The sequence below is a fragment of the Bos indicus x Bos taurus genome, chromosome 14, assembly GCF_003369695.1.
Source record: "Bos indicus x Bos taurus breed Angus x Brahman F1 hybrid chromosome 14, Bos_hybrid_MaternalHap_v2.0, whole genome shotgun sequence".
Taxonomy (NCBI): domain Eukaryota; kingdom Metazoa; phylum Chordata; class Mammalia; order Artiodactyla; family Bovidae; genus Bos; species Bos indicus x Bos taurus.
In genome coordinates, this window is record NC_040089.1 from 66,750,680 (window position 1) to 66,773,208 (window position 22,529).

Here is a 22,529-nt window from a genome sequence, read left to right on the forward strand (position 1 = left end):
TGATGATATTATCCCAGCTCTTTACAAGTTTCTTAATTAGTTTCCTTCACAAATGAGAAGAGCCAACTAGCCCACATTGACCAGGGACCCTCTGATTGAGAGATTCACAGCTCTGGCATACCCAAGGATTCCTCTCCAGTGTTTGAAGTTATGAGACCTGTGTTCCTTATGACTCATATCAGCACTTTAATTTTCCATTTTCCATCCATGGTTATAAATTAATAAGGGCTAAAATGCAATAAAATATTTAAATGCTTGTACAAAGAGTTCCTTAAGAGGGCAACACTGCTAAAATTGGCAGCATCAGCAGGTGAGATCACAGGAAGGTTGTCAACTGAGAGATGAAAGTTCAAATTCATTAGAAGAAATGTTTGCTAAGGGATGGTCGATTCTGTTACTGACCTGTACACCCAACAGTCTGGATCACTTGCCATGGTGCCCCTCCCACCAGGAAAATTAGATACCCCTGCCCTCTAAACTCAGGAGTCCCCATGTGACTTGCTTTGGCCAATAAAATATGGTTAGAAGTCAGGTGGGTGGGAGTTTTCAGACTCAGATGATGGTTACCAGGTTATCCCTCCTTTACGTGGAAACAGGGGCTTCCCTGGTGGCTCAGTAGTAGAGAATCCGCCTGCCAAGTCAGGAGACACGGGTTTGATCCCTGGGTCGGGAAGATCCCCCTGGAAAAGGAAATGGCAACCCACTTCAGTATTCTTGCCTAAGAAATCCCACGGACAGAGGACAATGGTGGGCTACAGTCCACAGGGTCGTAAAAAGAGTTGGACACAACTGAGCAACCAAACAATAACCAGGAAACAGGCAACGTGACAGGTTAAGACTGCTCCATCAGCAGTCGCAGGGTGAAGAGACATGGATTACAGCCACAGCCAATCCACCATAGACACGCAGTGTGGGCAAGAAATGATTTGTGGGGTTGTTTGTTAGCGCAGTGACCTCGCCCTCTGTGATGATACAGGTTATCAGTGTGCCACGGATGAAAATGTGGGTGTTGCACAAGTGAATTAAGAGCCCAGAAGTGGCACCTTCCAGCAAAGTCACCAGGCAATTGGCTGAAAGTTAACAGGAGATTGAGGCAAACTGAAAGGCTTCCTAGCGGACTTGGGCCCTAATATGAGCTGCAAAGGAAAAGGAGAACCCAGACCTCTTCTTGTTTCTATTTTAATTGACTGGCCATCGATTTTCAAATACCAATAATCTAAAGGCCAACAACAAAAAAAGGATACGAGAAGTTAAGTTTTTATACTTAAGAAAACGATTAGAGGAAAGTGAGAACTATTCACAATCATATAATGAACAATTTTTGTATCTCAGACTTTATCACATTCTAAGATTTTGCTGTCTGTGCCTCCTGTTTTTCCTAAAGAAATATGATATTATGGATACAGATTCAAGCTTCCTGTATACCCTTCCCTCCCTGATCCTATTTCCCTCCTTTACAAAACCTCCTACTCAGTAAGTTAGTTATTTTAAAAAGCTAGAGACCATCAAAATGAAAATCCCACTTTGAAAAAAATATATTTTTTGATGGCAAAATTGAAAAGCATACTTAAAAAAATTATTATATCTGATAATATCAGATAATCATTAAAAATGCCCTTGTCAGAGAGGGAACTGAGGGAAAAATAAGATAATATTTCATGACTATATCACTGTTTTATCCAGTTATCCTGGCTTTTAAGGATTTAACAGGGTCATGACATTTCAGAGTGAAAGAGTTTGGGACTGACTTGGCCCAATGTCTTCATGTTTTGCTTGAGAAACTGAGAGGTGAAGCAACTTGCCCAGAGTCACACAGATATCCGTGTCAGTGCCAGAATTTTGTCTGCACATAACATCACCTTCCAAGAACAGTAAGGAAGAGAGACTGGGAGGGCAGGCTGGCTGTCAGTGCAGAGTATACAGAGCAGCTTTAGAGGGCCCTGGTGGTTCAGGCAGTAAAGAATCTGCCTGCAATGTGGGAGACCCAGGTTGGATCCCTGGGTCGGGATGATCTCCTGGAGAAGGGAATGGCAACCCACTCCAGTATTCTTGCCTAGGAAACCTCATGAACAGAGGGCCCTGGTGGGCTACAGTGCTTAGGACCAAAGGAGTTGGACACGACCGAGAGACTAACACTTTGAGGAGCAATCCTGAGGTGTCCGAGGCAGTGGAGTGAAAAAGGGAGTGGGCAGTCATGTGGAAAGAGCTGGTCTTGGGAGCTTCCCTGGCGGTCCATTGGCTAAGACTCCAAATTCCCAGTGCAGGGGGCCCAGGTTCGATCCCTGGTCAGGGAACTAAATCCTGCATGCCACAACTAAGAGTTCACGTGTGTCAACCGAAAAAAAGTCCCACGTGCTGCAATTAAGACCCAGCACAGCCAAATAAATATGTAAAAGACGAAGAAAAACTGGTCTTCCCGAGGGGCCTGGAGATTGTGGGAAGTCAGGAGAGGCCCGATGACTGTGCCCAGGCCCATGGCCAGTGGTGATTGTCCGAAGACAGTGTTACCTGCTGGGTCACCTTGACAACCAGGAGCTTCACTGGAAGGCTGAGTGGTCTCAGTGAAACAGAGCAGGACTGTGTGGTCCTTGCCCCCATCCCCTGACCATGTCTTCTGCCTGTGGAAAACTTCAGTCAAAGAATAAGTTGAATCAGAGAAGTGAGAAATGATGAAACAAAGAAAAACAGTCAAAGGAGACTAAATAATAATAATGTAGTCATTAAGCATAGTCAAGGACCTTTAGTTCTTTCTCAAGGGCTCTAGATAATATTCTGAGCCATATCCTGTGAGCTGTGTTATAGATACTAAAACACCAGTTGGAAAAGTTAACTACATGATGACCGGACTGTACCCAAGATATGAGCTGCCACAATTCCAAGAACGGACTTCAAAGAAATAAGAACAAATGACCCTGGAACTGAAGATTAACCGTACCTGAAACAACCAAGATGATGCTGGTCAGACCACTGATGGCAAATTTGAAGATGATATCAGAGATGACTGTCCTATTTCTGCATGTAGCCTCTCCCTGCAATTCTATTGCCCTCTGCTTGTCGGGGGAGTGGGCAGGGGGGAGTTGGCCTTCGAATAGATACCTGCCACCCTACCCCTCAAGTTGCCAGCATCTGAAATAAAGCAAAATTTCCTTTCTACCCACCTGGCTTGTGTATTGGCTTCTGAGGGGTGAGCAGCTGGCCTCCTCATCCTACCTGCCCCCACCCCCACTCCCCACCCACCAACACACACACACACATACACTCTTTCAGAAACATTAGAACTTGGAAAGACTTCCAGTGAAAATGAGTTCCTAGGGTCTCAGGATTCTGGGGGCCCAGGAAAGCTGTGGGATAGGAAGCTCCTTGCTTTGCTTCTCCTCCCTGTCTCTCTGACCAAATCATTCCTGGGCATTGGCGGTGGTGATATGGGTTTCTTTTTTTTTCTACTTATCATCTATTTATCTTGCTAGGAATTTTATCACACTCCATTTTGCCTTTATGGATGTGTTTTATTTTTGTTTTTATACTCTGAGGAAGATAATCAGGTCTTCATTTTTTTTACATTGATTTGTTTCTATTTTACTGTGATTTATATAATACTTAGAAACAAAGAATGTATTTATATTTCATTTTCTCGAAACGAGGGATTCAGATTAAGCACATACCAGGGAAATATTCACAAGGATATTTTCATTTAGTGAGTCAGCCGTTTTAGATTACAGCAAGCAACTCTTCCTTACCTATGCCAAGTCCCTTGCTATGCAGAGGGTTTAACACGTTCTTGAGATGTGCTTGAGAAAAGGCTGAGGGCACTTTGTTTATGGAAATGTTTGGCAGCCTGTCTTATTTTCCCCATGGGGAAAAAATTTACACCTTAAAAAATGAACTGCATTAATATCCGTGAGTCCAGAGAGATGTAAATAAATGAGGGAGAAGAGATAAGTCCCCTGGTACAGAAAATTCCAAATAATTTATGTGCCTGCTTCACTCACAAGGAGATGGAACATACGTGTGGGCTGCACAAAGTGACTGCCTTCCAAAGAGCACAGTATAGAAAGTGACCTGGAGAAACCTGACCTACACGATCCCAGCCAGATGATCAAGGTCAAGGTCAGGAGTGATAAGTCTTGTCGATGGTCTGTACCCATCCTTGCTATGATATTTTGAGAAGGAACACTTTACCTCTGTGGTCTTTATCCCCTTAACCCATAAGCCTGGTCTGATAAGGAGAAAATCATCAACAAATCCCAATTGAGAGACTTTCTACGGAAAATGTCACCAGTACTCCTCAAAACCGTCAAGGTCATCAAAAACAAGGAAAAGGAGAAACTGTCACAACTAAGAGAAGCCTAAGGAGGTTACATGAAATACAATGCAGGACCTGGATGGGATCTTGGAAGAGGAAAACTAAGGAAACATCTGAATAAAATGTGTACTTTTGCTAATGATAATGTACCAGTGTTGGTTCATTAATTGTGACAAATATACCAGATTAATGTAAGGTGTTAGTAACAGGGGAAACTGCAGAGTATCCAGAAACCCTGTGTATTATAGTCATAGTTTTTCTGCACATCTAAATTGTTCTAAAAAGCAAAGTTCATTTTTTAAAAAAAGGCAACCAAAGAGGGAATTCTCTGGCAATCCAGTGGTTAGGACTCTCACAGACAAGAGCATGGGTTTGATCCTTGATTGGGGAACTAAGATCCCACAAGCTGTGAAAGTGAAAGTGAAGTCGCTCAGTCGTGTCCGACTCTTAGCAATCCCATGGACTATAGTCTACCGGGCTTCTCTGTCCATGGGATTTTCCAGGCAAGAGTACTAGAGTGGGTTGCCATTTCCTTCTCCAGGGGATCTTCCTGACCCAGGGATCAAACCCATATCTCCTGCATTGCAGGCAGATGCTTTACCCTGCGAAATGTGACTAAAAATTAAAAAAAAAAAAAAAAAAAGTGAATGGTGCTGTAATGAAGAGAGAGGAAATTATTTTAAAACAATATTAGATTTGTTACTGCTTAGATAATCATTAAAACAAAACTTTTTGAAGGACTCTTACTTTGATGTCACCTATTCCAATTAGTTTAACATCATCCTCTTTACAGAGAGAAAAGGATGTTTTGTGAGTTAACGAAAATATGATAAATACACATTTTAATGAATTAAATGAGTCCATGGTACTCCTCAAAGTGTCTTTTGTTTATCATGCTGCAAATGCCCCCTTTGAATCCCTGGTAAATTTATATACTTTTTAAAAAATTGACCAAAGGATTTAGAGAAAAGAAATATACCATTTTCGACTTCAAATATCTTTCTCACTTAAACTCAGCTTTTTTCTGCCTTTTCATTAAGTCTTTATTATCCTAATGAAAATGCTCACTGTGAGACAATTTTTATTTTACAGTTAACTTTACCGTTTTCTTGGAATTGTTTTTGTTAACATTTTCCTTGCCACTTCCCTATTTTTTTTTTTAATGTAGCATCAATACATTCTTCCTTGTGATCGCTCAAGACTTGATACTTCATGTACAAGATTGAAGGTTATCCTTAAATATTTCAGAAACTGAGAATTTCAGCAAATATTTGTTTTGCAGTGTTTGAGAAGAAAAACACCTCCACTTTCAAATGCCTAGTAGCAGTCCACGTTGTTATTTGGGAGAGCAGCTGAGAACATTTCCTGTTTCTTTTAGGTTTGGGGGCGGTGGTGAGAAGAACAGGAGGAGAGCTCCCTAATGTTCTGCACAGACATCAGGAGATGAACTCAGGAAACATGGGAGAAACCCTCAACTCTAGCATCGAAAATTTCAATATGGCTCTTAGGTTGGGCTGAGATTGGACCCCTAGGACTTCCTCCTCATGTGAACGGTGTGGGAGCCCTTTGGAGGACTTTCAGTCCATTTCCACAGCATTTATTAGCAACCGCTCGGCACCGTATCCCTGGGACCTAAGGGGATTAAGACACAGGTGCTCCCCCTTCCTTGAGTGTGAAAACCAGTCAGGGGACGTCAGGTCAAGTTGTACCCAACTCTGTGAAAGTAGCCAGGAACTGACTCACATCCGTAGCCCTCTCCAGGCTCCTGCCCTTGCTTCTGCTGGGACCGCCCCCCTCACTCAAGTCCCCGCCCATTGACCTGAAGGAAGGAGGAGCCTCTCAGTGTGGAGGCTGGCCTGTCCGCTTCACGCTTCTCACATCCCTCCGTTCCCACATTCCTCATATTGCTCCAGTGACGCCCACAGGTCACCAAGTGGCTCAGATGAGCCTCACTTGCAGCGGTCCCACGGCGGGGCTGCCATCGCTTCTAAACCCCATTTGTTCAGAGGGAACAGAGCAGGGCTGGACTCTGTCTGGAGTCAGGGGGGCTCTTCCCTCCTAACTGGGCTGCCCTGTGGCCCTCGCCCCCAGCAGGAGAGTTTCCTTGACTGGAGGATCGCGGGTATCTGAGAAGAATGGCTCCCTCTTCCTCTAGAAGAAAACCACTAAGATTCCACTAAAACCCCAGAGATCTCCAGAAGCAAAGCATCAGTATGTAGATGTGTCTTCTCTCAGCTGGGACTGAGGCGGCCCCTAAGATGGCTGGTCGGGTCTCTGCGGGTGGCCAGTCTGCTCAGTGGCCCACGCCTACGGGGAGGGAAGTGATGCCTAGAGGGTGGGCTGAGGGAGCTGTGGAAAGATAGAGGCTCAGGGAAGCGCTTCGGTCATCAACCCAGGAGAAACAAGTGTCCAGGAGGATGACTGAGAGCCTGAGGGGAAGGGGAGGGTCCGAGGGTCTGTGGGCAGCTGGGGGTGGGGAGACGTGGGTGAGAGATTGCTCAGGTAGAAGCAGCTTTGAAGGCGGTCACAGAGGTGTGGGGCGGAAGAGCCCAAGGAGGGCCAAGGGACTGAGAGGCAGGGACTTGCCGAGTGGTCCCCAGGGTTGGGAGTTCACCTACTGTGATGGCAAATGGGCTAGAGGGAGACACTGAGCCAGGGGCCGGAGACTTCAGTTCCGCGTGGGGAGAGATCTGGTGCTTGGTAGACGCAGGATGCCCTGTACCTGGGTGGATGCGCTCTGCCCACCTGGAGCCAGGCACCCTGGCGTGGGGCTGTGTTCAGCCTGACGGAGGGCACCCTAGCGCAGCCCTGGGGACATGACTGTGGTGAGGCCGGGTCAAGGGCTTAGTGGATGGCATGGACCTCAAGGAATAGGGGGCTTTTTACAAGAAGGAGGAGGGGAAATAGTGTGGAGTGGCATAAGGAGGGAGGAGAATGAGGCCACCGGCTTTCTGGCCCTGTGACATGAGATTCTTCTGGGTAGTAATAATGATAATAATGGCCAGTACATCCAGAACTTACTGTATTCCAGGTACAGTGCTAGCTACTTTCTGTATATATACCTCAGTTAATCCTCACAACAACCTGATGTGATTGGCTCAATTTCTCACTGAAGAAACCAAGGCACAAAGACTGGGTTACTTGCTCCAGCTCAAAGTGAAAATCAGAGTGAAGTCAGGCAGTCGTGTCCAGCTCCTTCTGACCCTATGGACTGTAACCCTGTAGCCCGCCAGGCTCCTCTGTCCATGGGATTTTCCAGGCAAGAATACTGGAGTGGGTTGCCATTTTCTTCTCCAGGAGATCTTACCAACCCAGGGATCGAACTCATGTCTCCCACATTTCTGGGAGACTCTTTACCCTGAGCCAGGAGGGAATCCCAGGAATTAACCCCCAACTGTCTTTTTTCTGATAATTTAAGAAGTCAATTTATTTAGAGAAAATAAACATTTCATGGACAGAACGCAGTGTCAGATGGTGCGAGTGGCCAAGGGAGAGACACGCTCCACAGACACAGTGTGGGCCGTGTCAGAGGTGAGAGTCCAGCCTCCACTGTCTTGACCCCAGAGTTCACTCCCCTACCCATGAAACTAACACATAAGGACTGCTTTCCTCCAAAAATCACTCACAAAGCTAGTTTTACATCCTCCAGATTGACAAATGTTCATCCTAGTTTAAATCTACTCTAGTTTGATGATGAAAATAGGAATCCCAAACTAGACTTTACTTCTTTCGAGACAGAGAAGACCTCAGTTGAATGTGTTTTTCTCACCCTCCAGCTTTGCTCGCCCAGCCCTTTGCTTCCTCCCTGCCGCTTTACACAAGCCCTTTGCAGAGCTCAGACTGCAGCCTACTCTACCTTCCGTATCTCGCCTTCATTACAGAATTAGCACCCAACTCTACAGGCCTTCCCAGGTGGCACAGTGTTAAAGAAACTTCCTGCCAATGTGGGAAACACAAGAGGCGCAGGTTCCATCTTTGGATAGGGGAGAAATGGCAGCCCACGCCAGTATTGTTATCTGGAAAATTCCATGGACGGAGGAGCTTGGCGGGCTACTGTCCATGAGGTTGCAAAGAATCAGAAACACACACACACACACACAGAGCCTGTAGTTTTGTCTAATTGGTTTTCCTGATGTAGAAGTTTGTCATTGAGGACTTCCTTGGTGGTCTAGTGGTTAAGAATCTGACTGCCAGTGCAGGGGACACAGGTTTCATTCCTGGTCTGGGAAGATTCCACATAGAATCTTCCATGTAGAAGATTCCACTTAGAATCTTCCATATAGAAGATTCCACTTAGTTGTCCCAGGGCAACTAAGTCTGTGCGCCACAACTCCTGAGTCCTTCCTCTAAAGCTTGTGCTCCACAGTAAAAGAAGCCACTGCAATGAGAAGCCTGTGCGCCACACGAGACAGCAGCCTCCGCTAGCTGCAACTAGAAAAAGCCTGAGTGCAGCAACAAAGACGGAGAGCAGCCAAAAATAAGTAAATTAAAAATAAAAGAGAAGTTTGTCATTGGGCTCTTTGCTCTAATTGTTTAAACACGAGTGGTATCAGTTCAGTTCAGTCATTCAGTCGTGTCTGACTCTTTGCGACCCCACGGACTACAGCACGCCAGGCCTCCCTGTCCATCACCAACTCCTGGAGGCTACTCAGACTCATGTCCATTGAGTCGATGTTGCCATCCAGCCATCTCACCTTCTGTTGTCCCCTTTTCCTCCCGCCTTCAGTCATTACAGGCAGGTAAATGGAGAAGCAAAGTGGGGTGGGGCATGTAGGAGGGAGAGTGGGAGAGTGGAGGAAGCTGAATTCCAGCTGTAGCACTTGGTTCTGAAATTTCAGACATTGAACATTCAATAGTTACTGAGCGTGTAGCATGTGTTCTACTGGATGAGATGGAGAGGAATTCACCAAACCCAGTCCTTTCCCTCTGCACAGATGTGTAGACCGTATTATCCAGGTTTCCTCATAGTAAAATCATAGCTAAGTGAGGTTTATGCCTGAGTTTGGGCCATGAAATGTGGGTGGAAGTGATGTATAGTTTTTCCTAGGCCCTGCCCATTAAACACCCGCCATAGAAGCCTCCACTTTCTTTCTTCTCTGACCACCTCTCCTCCACAATTTTTTAGAAATGTCTGCCAGTGGAGCAGAGTAGATTTTAGATGAATAATTTGGTGGTTCATGCATTTCACTCTGTGATTTCAAATGCTAACACTTGGAAGAGCTCTGTTGGTTAGGTGTTGCTGAGACAATGAACACTGAAGTATCAGGGGCTTCCCCTGGTGGCTCAGTGCTAAGAATTCACCTGCCGATGAAGGAGACATGGGTTTGATCCCACCTTGCAGAGGAGCAACTAGAGCCTGGGAACCGCAACTACTGAGCCCACGGGTCGTAACTACTGAAGCCCGCACACCCTAGAGCCTGTGCCCCACAACAAGAGAAATCACTGTAATGAGAAGCCTGAGCACGACTAGAGAGAGGCCCTTGCTCCCTGCAACTAGAATAAAGCCTGTACAGCAATGATAGAATAAACCCAGCACAGCCAAAATAAATAAATAGTAAATAAATAACATTATTTATTCCATTTCTGTAAACACAATTCCAAAATAGTTTAAGTCTTATCCTATCTTATTTCAAACATTTCTTCTGCACTATGAGTAATATACTTGGTTACATGACAGCACTGCATTATTCTCCCTATAAAACATTTTGCTCTCATAGCGAAACCTTCTTGATTCTGTGACCTTATGCCATTTTTCCCTTATGCTATAATTCTCAGGTCAATTATTGCAATTACTTTTCTTTTGGATTTCAGGGAATGCATAAAGTTTGTGATACAAATAGTAATTAACCACTGTTATCTTGATATGACTTTCCTCAAGAAGTCCAGACATGTCAAGGGGAGGGTTACAAAATGAGATGAGAGCTGGAGAGACAACCGCTGAAGTCATACAGAATTCCTAAGTGTTTGGAAGCCTGGGTATCCACGTTGATCTTATTTATAAGATGTTCCCTTATTGTGGTGTGAGACCAGGAGGTCAGAATTCCTCTGCTTCATTCAGCTCTCAGTGTCCTGGCTGTGAACAGGTTGAAGGACCTGTTCAAATGGTTCAAAGAACCATCAAATGAGGATAACTGTAACAAGAAGGCAAGAGTAAGAGACTCAGAATAAGATTGCTTGCGTCTAGAGCAAAATGTTATTCTTTGAGAAAAGGAATTGCTTTACCCCTTGACGGCTGTGATTTGTTCCTCTTGGAGTTTGGTGGCCTTGTAGAAGCTATACCCAGCCTTCTGCTCACAAAGGGTTCTCTAGCGTGTGTGTGTTTCTTTAATTGAAGTATAGATGATATACAATGTTATATTAACTTCAGGTGTACAACAAAGTGATTTAGTTATTTTCCATTATAGGTTATTGCAAGATATCGAATATGGTCACCTGTGTTTTACAGTAGGACTTTTTTTTATCCATTTTATATATACTAGTGTGTATCTATTATTCCTAAGCTAATTTATTCCCCACCTCCCCTTTAGTAACCGTAAGTTTGTTTCTATATGAGTCTGTTTGGTAAACAAATTCATTTGTTTCATTTTTTAGATTCCATATGTAAATGATGTCATATGGTATTTGTCTTTCTGACTTACTTCACTTAGTATGATAATCTCTAAATCCGTCCAGGCTGCTGCACATGGCATTATTTTGTGCTTTTTGATGGCTGAGTGCGGTGTGATTTCTGAGTGCAGCAGTTCTGTCTGACTAAGAGCAGACAGGTGGTGTTCGCCTCATTCTGCGGTAACCTGAAGCCTCCCCCTCATAGTTCTCTCCTGGGGTCATGCAGCAGCCTTGGGGTGACCAGCTGTCCCTGTTGACCCCATGTAGGGATGGAAAGGGAGTTTCCTGGAACGCCAAACTCCCAAGGTTAAAACTGGGAAAATTCATGGGACTTCCCCAGTGGTCCACGGGTTAAGAATCCGCCTCCCAATGCAGAGGACGCAGGTTCGATCCCTGGTGGGGCAACTAAGATCCCACATGCCACGGACCTACTGAGCACCACAACTAGAGAGAACCCCACAGGCTGCAGTGAAGAGTCTGGGTGCCCACAACTATGATGTGATGCAGCCAAAAATGAAATAATTAAAAAATAAAAATAAAATTGGGAAAGTCCTGGGCAAACAGGGATGACTTGGTTCCCCTGAGCAGCCTCCTAGCTGGTTTCCTTGCATTCTGCTAGTTTCCCCCTTGACCTGTTTTCCACACAACAACTAGAAAGATCAGCAAATCTGGCCCTGTCACTTCCATGCTGGAAACCTTTGATGGCCTCCTAGAAGCATTAAAGCTAAGCCCCTTAACCAGGCATCCGAGGTCCTAATGGTTCTGCCCTGCTGTCTCCCTGGCTTCCTCGCTCATCACTACCCTCACCCCACCCCGCTCTCCTGGCTCCAGTGAGCTGCACTGTGAGCTCAGCCACACACTGGCTTCTGTAGCCCCTGCACGAGGCCCACCTCTCCTCACCAGGCCTGCTTCTCTCACGCTGGACCCCTAACTGAACCCTCTTCCCCACCTCTTTGATTTGTCTGCCAATGTCTTGCTTTTGATGTTACCTCCTCAGTCCAGTCTTCTCTGATTTACCCTACGTGAGTTAAGTGCCTTTATCCTTAGGAGGATTTTTGGCTACTCATCGGAGAGGCCTGTCTACTGTGGCTTAACAGGTGTCAACTAAAAAATATAGTCACAACCTGAGAAAAACTAAGATCGTGGCATCCGGTCCCATCACTTCATGGCAAATAGATAGGGAAACAATGGAAACGGTGAGAGACTTTATTTTGGGGGGCTCCAAAATCACTGCAGATAGTGACTGTAACCATGAAATTAAAAGACGCTTGCTCCTTGGAAGAAAAGCTATGACCAATCTTGGCGATAGCATATTAAAAAGCAGAGAAATAAAAAAAAAAGCAGAGACATTACTTTGCCGACAAAGGTCCGTCTGGTCAAAGCTATGGTTTTTCCAGTAGTCATGCATGGATGGGAGAGTTGGACTATAAAAAAAGCTGAGTGCTGAAAAATTGAAGTTTTTGAACTGTGGTGTTGGAGAAAACTCTCGAGTGTCCCTTGGACTGCGAGATCAAACCAGTCAATCTGAAAAGGAAACCAGGCCTGAATATTTATTGGGAGGACTAATGCAGAAGCTGAAACTCCAATACTTTGGCAACCTGACATGAAGAACTGACTCATTGGAAAAGACCCTGATGCTGGGAAAGATTGAAGGTAGGAGGAGAAGGGGACGACAGAGGATGAGACAGTTAGATGGCATCGCCAAGACAATGGACAGGAGTTTGAGTAAGCTCTGGGAGCTGGTGAAGGACAGGGAAGCCTGGCATGCTGCAGTCCATGGGGTTGCAAAGAGGTGGACATGACTGAGTGACTGAACTGATCTAAACTGAAAGTAGAGAGTTATTTTATTTAGCGGGAATATTTAGGACTTCGAGCCTGGGAGACTGCTCTCAATAGCTCCAAGAAACTGCTCCAAGGAGGCTGGCGGGGGTGTTGGGGGGTGGGGTGGGTAGGCTGGATTCAGGCTATATATAAGTTTGCAACAAAGGGGTCAGGCAGTCTGAACAGAAAAGATCAGGTATGGAGTTAATGAATTTAGCATTCTAGGTATGGGAAGATGCAAGCCTCTGGGCTTACTAAATTCATTCCTTTCATATGCACCTCAGCTATCTGGGGCCATTCCTGTTTCATTGTTCGCCTTGCTTCTTGCATTCCTCCAGCTCCTCTGCGGTCGCTGTTGCGGGTGGCAGCATCCACTGGATGGGAACTCCTATTCACATCGGAAATCACTGATGGCTGTGACATTTTGTGTTGATTAACATGGCAGGAGATATTTTCTCTCCCCATGGTATTAATTAATTAATTAATTAATATTACCTCCCCATGGCAATAAATTTGACCATATTTGGGAGACAGTTCATGACCTTTTTTTCTTTTTTTGGTCCCATGGCTCCTGAGACTCATCCCAGATCAAGTGAAGGTCTTTATTGATAAATTGCTCCAGGTCTTAATTTCTGGATTAGGCCCATTGATAAATAATAAAAGATGATCTGAATCCTCTATCTTCTAACCTAATAGGATCCAGGAGATATTTCCCTTGTTGCCTCTTCCCATACCTAGAACCATACTGTTACAATTATTCTACATTATAAATGTCATCTATTTCTTTAAGATGTTTACTTATCATTAATTTGGCTGGAGGCCTGGTTATACATTATGTAATACAAAAGACAACATTATTATAAAATAAACAGATTGTAAATAATACAGCTAATAACATGATTAAAGTTACAAATAGGGATTTAAGCCATGAGCTTTCAGAACCAAACCATGTTCCTAAAACATTACCCATTAGAGGATTCATCTGGTATATAACAATATTCACAATATTGAATTATAGCAAAGGTACCCCCTTGAGATGCTCTAAGAATACCACGGACCATACAGTATTGTAAGATGGCTTTTCTCATCATCGAGACCTCAGAATTTAGTAGACTAATAGCCTGGTTGCTGAAGGAGTCCTTGGGCCTAGAAAAGAAAACAACAGTCTCAAAGGCCTTTGCTGAATCATATAAATTTGGGGAAAACAAAACCGAACTCTAAATCCCGCCCTAATGCTCCAGGCCGGTTGTATCTACCTGGGACTTATCACCCCCTGCCCAGAAACCTCCCACCCTCTACATCTGCCCAGGACTTATCACCCCTGCCCAGGGGACTTACCACCCCCTGCCCAAAACCTCCCACCCCGTGTTCAAATGCCATCTCAACTAAAGATTACCTAAAACGTTCCACCTGACTACCGTTTCCCTTATCGCTTCCACAACCTCCCTTTAAATATGAAGCCTCCTTGATCCCTCTGGCGCTCAGCCCGGTCGTTAGGCTGACCGCCGCCGCTCCTTGCTTGAATAAAGGTAACCTGCCTCGGTTGAGGTCCTCTCTCCTTCTTTTCTGCCTCGGCCGGAACTATACCGTACATTCTTGGTGCCGAAACCGGGAGAGGGCGAAGCACTCTCTCTCTCTCTCCCTTTCGTTGTTTTCCCTTTTCCTGGAATCTGGGAGCCTGAACACCCGCCGAGCTCCCTTTCTGCCAGGGCTCTTAAGTTCCCCCTGGGGACGCCAAGTGCCTTCGTGAGCATTGCAAGCCTTGTCCTAAGGCTTTTATTGGTGCTTTACGTACCCCCAGGCCTCGGCTCTACCCCCTTTCTCTCTCTCTCTCTGAGGACCTCCGGTACAGGGAACTTGCCATTCGACCGCTCTACATGCAACACTCCACTCAGGCCAACCCCTAGACTAAGGTAAGATCCCGACGGTGTTCTAGAGGCGCCCTAGAACCCAGTCCTCTCCGGGTCCCGGGGACCCCGGCCTAAGGCCACTCTGTAAGCGATGGTGGGGGACGTTCCACTTTGACACAGAGCTCTCTTCTCATAACTCCTGTTGTGACTACAGGTGACGACTCGAACTCCCAATAGGAGCCTCTGCTTGCTTTCCAATTATGGGGTCTGGCCAGTCTGTCCCAAAAGATTCCCCGCTGTCCTGTGTTCTCAAAAATCTCTAACTGCTCTTACTCACTGAACTCAAAGCTAACTGCTTAAAACAACTCTGTATACAGATCTGGCCTCAATACCGATTGGACAATCAAGACCGCTGGCCTGAATTCGGCACATTTGACTTTCAGTTCAGTTCAGTTCAGTCGCTCAGTCGTGTCTGACTCTTTGCGACCCCATGAATCGAAGCACGCCAGGCCTCCCTGTCCATCACCAACTCCCGGAGTTCACCCAGACTCACGTCCATCGAGTCAGTGATGCCATCCAGCCATCTCATCCTCTATCGTCCCCTTCTCCTCCTGCCGCCAATCCCTCCCAGCATCTTCCAATGAGTCAACTCTTCACATGAGGTGGCCAAAGTACTGGCTGCTGCTGCTGCTAAGTCGCTTCAGTCGTATCCAACTCTGTGCGACCCCATAGACAGCAGCCCACCAGCCTCCCCCGTCCCTGGGATTCTCCAGGCAAGAACACTGGAGTGGGTTGCCATTTCCTTCTCCAGTGCATGAAAGTGAAAAGTGAAAGTGAAGTCGCTCAGTCATGTACGACTCCCAGCGACCCCATGGACTGCAGCCCACCAGGCTCCTCCGTCCATGGGATTTTCCAGGCAAGAATAGTGGAGTGGGGTGCCATTGCCTTCTCCAAGTACTGGAGTTTCAGCTTTAGCATCATTCCTTCCAAAGAAATCCCAGGGCTGATCTCCTTCAGAATGGACTGGTTGGATCTCCTTGCAGCCAAGGGACTCTCAAGAGTCTCCTCCAACACCACAGTTCAAAAGCATCAATTCTTCGGCACTCAGCCTTCTTCACAGTCCAACTCTCACATCCATACATGACCACAGGAAAAACCATAGCCTTGACTAGACGAACCTTTGTTGGCAAAGTAATGTCTCTGCTTTTGAATATGCTATCTAGGTTGGTCCTAACTTTCCTTCCAAGGAGTAAGCGTCTTTTAATTTCATGGCTGCAGTCACCATCTGCAGTGATTTTGGAGCCCAGAAAAATAAAGTCTGACACCGTTTCCACTGTTTTCCCCATCTATTTCCCATGAAGTGATGGGACTGGATGCCATGATCTTCGTTTTCTGAATGTTGAGCTTTAAGCCAACTTTTTCTTTACCATGCTTCAAAATCTCACTGACTTCCTTAAGCGGAATGGCAAGTGGTCGGAGGTCCCATATGCCCAAGCCTTTTGGGCCCTTCAGAGCAGGCCCTCCCTATGCAATGCCTGCTCCACCCACAAGGTCCTTCTGTGCACCTTGCCTCCCAAGCAAAAGGGCTCTTTATCTTCAACTAACCACCGATGGTGACCTTCCGCACCCCCGGAGTTAGACCCCGTGGATGAGCCCCCTCCCTACCAGCCACACTGCTAACCCTCTCCTTTCCCCTCATCCAACTCACCTACTCCAAAACCTCTTCTGACTCCCCCTCAAGCCCGCTACCCCATCTCCCCAACTCCCCCCTTGCCGGAGCCAGCCGGCAAAGTCGATCAGGTCCCGAGAATGTGCACGATGCGGCTGAGAAAGAATACTACAGCAAAAGAATACTACAGCAAAGATGGGGTCGAGAGGATCAGACATGTCTCCACAAAGGGAAGCGGTCTGACCACGACTTTATTCAGCATCTTATATTTATACAGGAGAGCAAGAGAAAAACAAGACAGTTAACATTTTTCTTGGTTGACCTATACATCTTACAAAAAGTCACAAGAAATCTTGAGAGCATGGGAATGGCACCCTGTTATTATTTCTTACACCAGATAACATTTCCTTGTGTGTGAGAAGTTTGTCCAGAACTTCAGGTGTCTGCAGTAAATAATCACCTAATCTCTGGGGTGGCGGGACAGAGAGCTATGTTTGCAAGCAAACCCTCAAGGACTGAGGCAGCTCCCAGGGCTGTGTCCTTTAGATAAAGGACCCCGTTCTCACGGGCAGCTCCCCGCACCCCCTTCCCTCCCCCCTGCCACATGGTCACATCCCCAACACAGGTTTCCTCTGAGAGAGGTGGTAGGACCAGAGGGCCCCATCCGAGTCCACGTGCCATTTTCGTTGTCAGGCATGAGCCAGATAGAAGAAAAGTTAGGATCACTTTCTGAAAATCCTACCAGATACAGAAAAGAATTCCTGAAACTCTCCCAGGCCTATAACCTCACATGGAGTGACGTATATTATATCCTAAATGCCACTCTCACTCCAGATGGAAAAGATTGTATCTGGCAAGCAGCGAAGGCCCATGCCGATCCCTTACATAACCAAGACCGGGATAGCCCAGTTGCTGATGAGGCGGTACCTCAATTAGATCCCCACTGGATGTCCCAGCCCAGTGACCCAGGTATCAGGAGACTCCATCCTGTGATTACCTGCCTTCTAGAAGGAATGCCAGAGAAGGCAATGGCACCCCACTCCAGTACTCTTGCCTGGAAAATCCCATGAACTGAGGAGCCTGGTGGGCTGCAGTCCATGGGGTCGCTAAGAGTTGGACACAACTGAGCAACTTCACTTTCACTTTTCACTTTCATGCATTGGAGAAGGAAATGGCAACCCACTCCAGTGTTTTTGCCTGGAGAATCCCAGGGACGGGGGAGCCCAGTGGGCTGCCGTCTATGGGGTCACACAGAGTCGGACACGACTGAAGCGACTTAGCAGCAGCAGCAGCAGCAGAAGGAATGCAGAAAAATATTCATATCCATGTCAGTTATGATAAAGTCAGGGGAATCACCCAAGGGGTGGACGAAAATCCAGCCTTATTCTTGGCACGTCTCACAGAGGCAGTCCAGAAATATACCAGCCTAGATATCACCACCTCTGCTGGGTTACTACCTTCGTGTTCAGTTCATCAGCCAGTCCACCCCTGACATCAGACGCAAGCTTCGACAACTAGAGAAGGGCCCTGAGACACCCCCAAAGAGACCTTCTAGAAGTAGCCTTCAAGGTGTTCAATAATAGAGAGGAGGCGGCTAAAAGAGAAAAAGACTGTGAGAGAAAAGCTAAATATGCCTTTTTGGTGGCAGCAATTAAGGGACGAGATCAGCCCAGCCCAAGTCATCCCAGACTGGGCCTTAAGACACTCCCCCCCACCCCCTCCCCAGACCCTGCTTCCGATGCAGCCAGACACTGGGCAAAGGCATGCCTGAACCCACAGCCCCCCACAAAAGCGTGCCCAACCTGCGGTCAATGGGGACACTGGAAGATGGACTGTCCCCAGGGACACCCTGGCACCTGCGGGGAGGTCCCTGCCTCCCAGACCTGGACAGTGGAATGTCCACAGGGACGCCCTGGTGCCCCTGGGGAGATCCTCACTTCTCCCCAGAACCCCAGCCCAACCCTACGAGAGTTGTTCCAATGACAGGGCCCGGCTTCCAGGCCCCCGGCCCGTGTCCCAGACATGAGTTCAGAACTTAGGGTAGACGGGGTAGTGGCCGGGGAAAAGATGTCCTTTATAGTAGACATGTATGGATGTGAGAGTTGGGCTATAAAGAAAGCTGAGTGCTGAAGAATTGATGCTTTTGAACTGTGGTGTTGGAGAAGACTCTTGAGAGTTCTTGGAGTGCAAGGAGATCCAACCAGTCCATCCTAAAGATCAGTCCTGGGTGTTCATTGGAGGGAGTGATGTTGAAGCTGAAGCTCCAATACTTTGGCCACCTGATGTGGAGAGCTGACTCATTTGAAAAGACCCTGATGCTGGGAAAGATTGAGGGCAGGAGGAGAAGGGGATGACAGAGGATGAGATGGTTGGATGGCATCACCGACACAATGGACATGGGTTTGGGTGGACTCCAGGAGTTGGTGATGGACAGGGAGGCCTGGCGTGCTGCGATTCATGGGGTCGCAAAGAGTTGGACACGACTGAGTGACTGAACTGAACTGATAGTAGACACTGGAGCCACTTTCTCTCTCTTAACTTCCTACTCTGGCCCAACTCAAGACTCAGAACTCACAATCAAGGGGGTCTCTGGAGTTCTCTTAAAGGCCAAAAGTCAGCCCTCCATTACTCTGTCAGTTTGGAAAATTGACCCTCATACACTCATTCCTCATAATGCCTCAGTGCCCGAAGGCACTCCTAGGGAGAGATTTGTTATCCAAATTGGGGGTCTTTATTACCATAACACCCCTCTATACAATCTCTATATTCTGCATGCAGATGGCACCTGGACCACCCTATCCCTCACCCCTGACCTTCCCTTGGATCTACCCACCTTAGTCCCCCAAGTCTGGGACACTGATCACTCATCCATAGCCAAGCATCATCCCCCTGTCCACATTACCCTAAAAGACCCCTGGACTATAATCACGCAACAACAGTACTCTCTCACCCTGGAGGCCCACAAGGGACTTAAGCCTATCATAGACCGTCTTCTTCAAGCCTCCATCTTAATTCCTACCCATTCACCACACAACACCCCTATTCTGGCAGTAAGCAAGGGACCAAACTCTTGGAGCCTGGTCCAAAATCTGTGAAAAATCAATGAGACCGTCACACCAACATTCCCAGTAGTCACTAACCCTTACACCCTGCTGTCCACCACACCCCCGACTGCAACCCACCTCACGGTATTAGATCTCAAAGACACCTTTTTCACCATCTCCCTCCATCCCCCTCTCCCAACCCCTTTTCACCTTCACCTGGCAAGACCCCAAGACTGACGTTTCCCAACAACTAACATGGACAGTTCTCCCCCAAGGGTTCAGAGACAGCCCCCACTTTTTTGGACAGGCTTCACAAAAGGACCTACAGACACTCGGCCTAGCCCCAAGTTATCTCCTCCAATACGTAGATGACCTCCTCTTTTGTAGCCCAAACTGAAAACTCTGCCTCCAACATACTGCCAAACTCCTTGGGGCCCTGGGATCCTGGGGTTATCGAGTGTCCCGATCCACGGCCCAGGTAGTACAAACATCATCTACCTGGGGCTCTCCATATCTCACCAACAAAGAACTATTCCCCCAGATAGCATACAGGCCTTGATTAACTGTCCACTTCCAAAAACGAAAAGGGAGCTCCTGTGTATCCTCCGCTTCCTCAACTTTTTCCGTATCTGGATCCCTAAATTCTCCCTCCTTGTAAAGCTGCTCTATGAGGCAACTAAAGGATGTCTAGGTGAGCCCCTCTTTAACCCCTCCTCGCTGACCCTAACCCTAACCCTCGCTGGCCAATCCTCTTCGCCAGCTCACCCAGAGCCTCCTCCGACTGCCAACTTTCCACCTGCCAGATCACACCAGACCATTCTTTCTCTTTGCACACTCCAACCAAGGACAGGCCCTGGAACTTCTATGCCAGCGGGTCGGAGACACCTGGGCTCCCATAGCCTATCTATCAAAACAGCTTGACATGGTGACCAGGGTGGCCTCCCTGCGTACAGGCCATGGCTGCTATTGCAGCCCTTGAACCTAAAACAAATAAACTCTCTGGGCCTGCCCCTTTAACAGTCTGCTCTCCACACACCTCCCGAGACTCACTATCACATCGGGCTTTCCTCTCCCTTCTCCCTCCCAGGGTACAGGTCCTACATGCCTTTCTCCTCGACTCTCAACTCTCATTCTCTCCCTGCTCTCCCCTTAACCCCACCAGCTTATTACCCATGTCCTCTACAATAGACCCCCTCCTACATAGTTGCAGCCTAACAGTAGATCTTACCCAAAACCCCTTCCAACATTTAACAGATCAGCCCATCCTAGACGCAGACACCACATACGGGTTCATTGATGGCAGCTCTCAAAAATCCCCACCCTTTGCGGCAGGATATACCATCATCCAGGGGGACCTTCATCACAATCACAGGACCCAGACAATTGAAGCTTCACCTCTGCCACCTCACACCACCTCCCAACAGGCAGAACTGAGAGTGTTGTAGCCACGCGTTCCGGGAAACAAACTCACTCAGAAGGATGATGCAGATAGTGGAGTGCAGTTTATTACACCCTCGGGCCCAAGGCAGAGTCTCCTCTTAGCCAAGGACCCCGGCCAGTTTTTGTGAAAACCTTATATACTCTAAGTGTACGTGTTCAAACCCACCTCCCCAAATTCTCTGAAACTAGTCTGAACAAAGGAAAAGAAAGATACAAACAAAGTTCACCCGTGATTCGTATGCCTTAAGCCTAGGTAGTTAACAGTGGACAGTTATCAATAAGCCTGTGGTCAACCCCAATAAATGTAATAGAATATATTATTCTATTCGGTTATACAGATAATTAGGGCATTCTTTTAGGTGACAGAGAAGTCGCCTAAGTACGAGCACTGGGACTTTTCCATCCTGGGGGCCTGGTTTTCCAGTTGGTATGTCGTTTCCATAGATACTGGGCATATAGCTCAAAATCCACACTCCGGCCCAAGATGGAGTCCTGCTTTTAAGATGGAGCCTGTTCTGTTTCCTCCTTCAAGGTTATTGATATTTCTCCCAGCAATCTTGATTCCCGTTTGTGCTTCATCCAGCCCAGCGTTTCTCATCATCTACTCTGCATATAACTTACATGCAGCGTACATTTAAGAGGTAAGTAAACTTAAATCTTTCCCTTCTGCCTGCAATGCAAGAGACTCTGGTACGATCCCCGGGTCGAGAAAATCCCCTGGAGAAGGAAATGGCAACCCACTCCAGTATTCTTTTTTTTGTTTTGTTTTTTTTTTTTCTTTTTTTTTTTTTTTTTTATTTTTTTTATTTTTCCTGTGTTCCCCCATTCAATCTGGGCTGCCACAATCAGACAGGCAGAAAGCGCGAGGATGTTTTTCTTGCATCTGTAGTGTAAACCTTAGCAGACAGTAACTGCTTCAGGTCTGTCAAATAGATGCGTCACTCCAGTATTCTTACCTGGAGAATCCAATGGACAGAGGAACCTGGTAGGTTATAGTCCATGGGGTCTCAAAGAGTCAGACACAACTGAGTGACTTCACATTTTCTTTAAACTTAAATCTATTAACAAAGGCAGTTCAACATCTGAAGAGAGTGTGTCCTCTTAACGGAGAGAAAAACCAAATTCAAGTTTTGTACCAGCTTACTTTTAAATTCATCACCTCATGTGAAGAGTTGACTCATTGGAAAAGACCCTGATGCTGGGAGGGATTGGAGGCAGGAGGAGAAGGGGACGACAGAGAATGAGGTGGCTGGATGGCATCACTGACTCGATGGACGTGAGTCTGGGTGAACTCCGGGAGTTGGTGATGGACAGGGAGGCCTGGCGTCCTGTGATTCACTGGGTTGCAAAGAGTCGGACACGACCGAGCGACTGAACTGAACTGAACTGAAAGGTAAACTTAATTACATTTACTTTAGACTTAGTCTGTCCTAACCATGCACAAAACTCTGTTTTCAGGGTCCACTTTCCACAAACCTTATCACTTTCTGTACCCATTACTTTGTTCTCCCATCTTGAGACAGCCACTGTAAGTCAGAGCTCCTTTCTTTTCCCTTCATAAAATGGAATTCCATTTCTCATAACTTCTTTACTGAAAACACACATCTTACTTTCCCTAAGCAACTAAGAACTGACCTTTATATTAGCATTCAATAGAACGGTGTAATACATACCAGTGATAATTTCTAAAAACATTTGCTTTCTTATAGAGAACATCTCAGGTGATACCAAACATTTTCAATAATATTCTCAAATACTTTTAATTTTTTTTTTTTTTTTAGTAATCAACATCAGTA

General features: G+C 46.6%; 1 non-coding gene across 1 annotated transcript; it reads right to left on the reverse strand.

Moving 5' to 3' along the window:
* Nucleotides 1-21,543: 21,543 nt before the first annotated feature.
* LOC113904552 lies at nucleotides 21,544-21,671 on the reverse strand. Its single transcript, XR_003514568.1, has one exon. It is a non-coding gene; the product is annotated as a small nucleolar RNA SNORA31 (small nucleolar RNA).
* Between the last annotated feature and the right edge of the window lie 858 nt (nucleotides 21,672-22,529).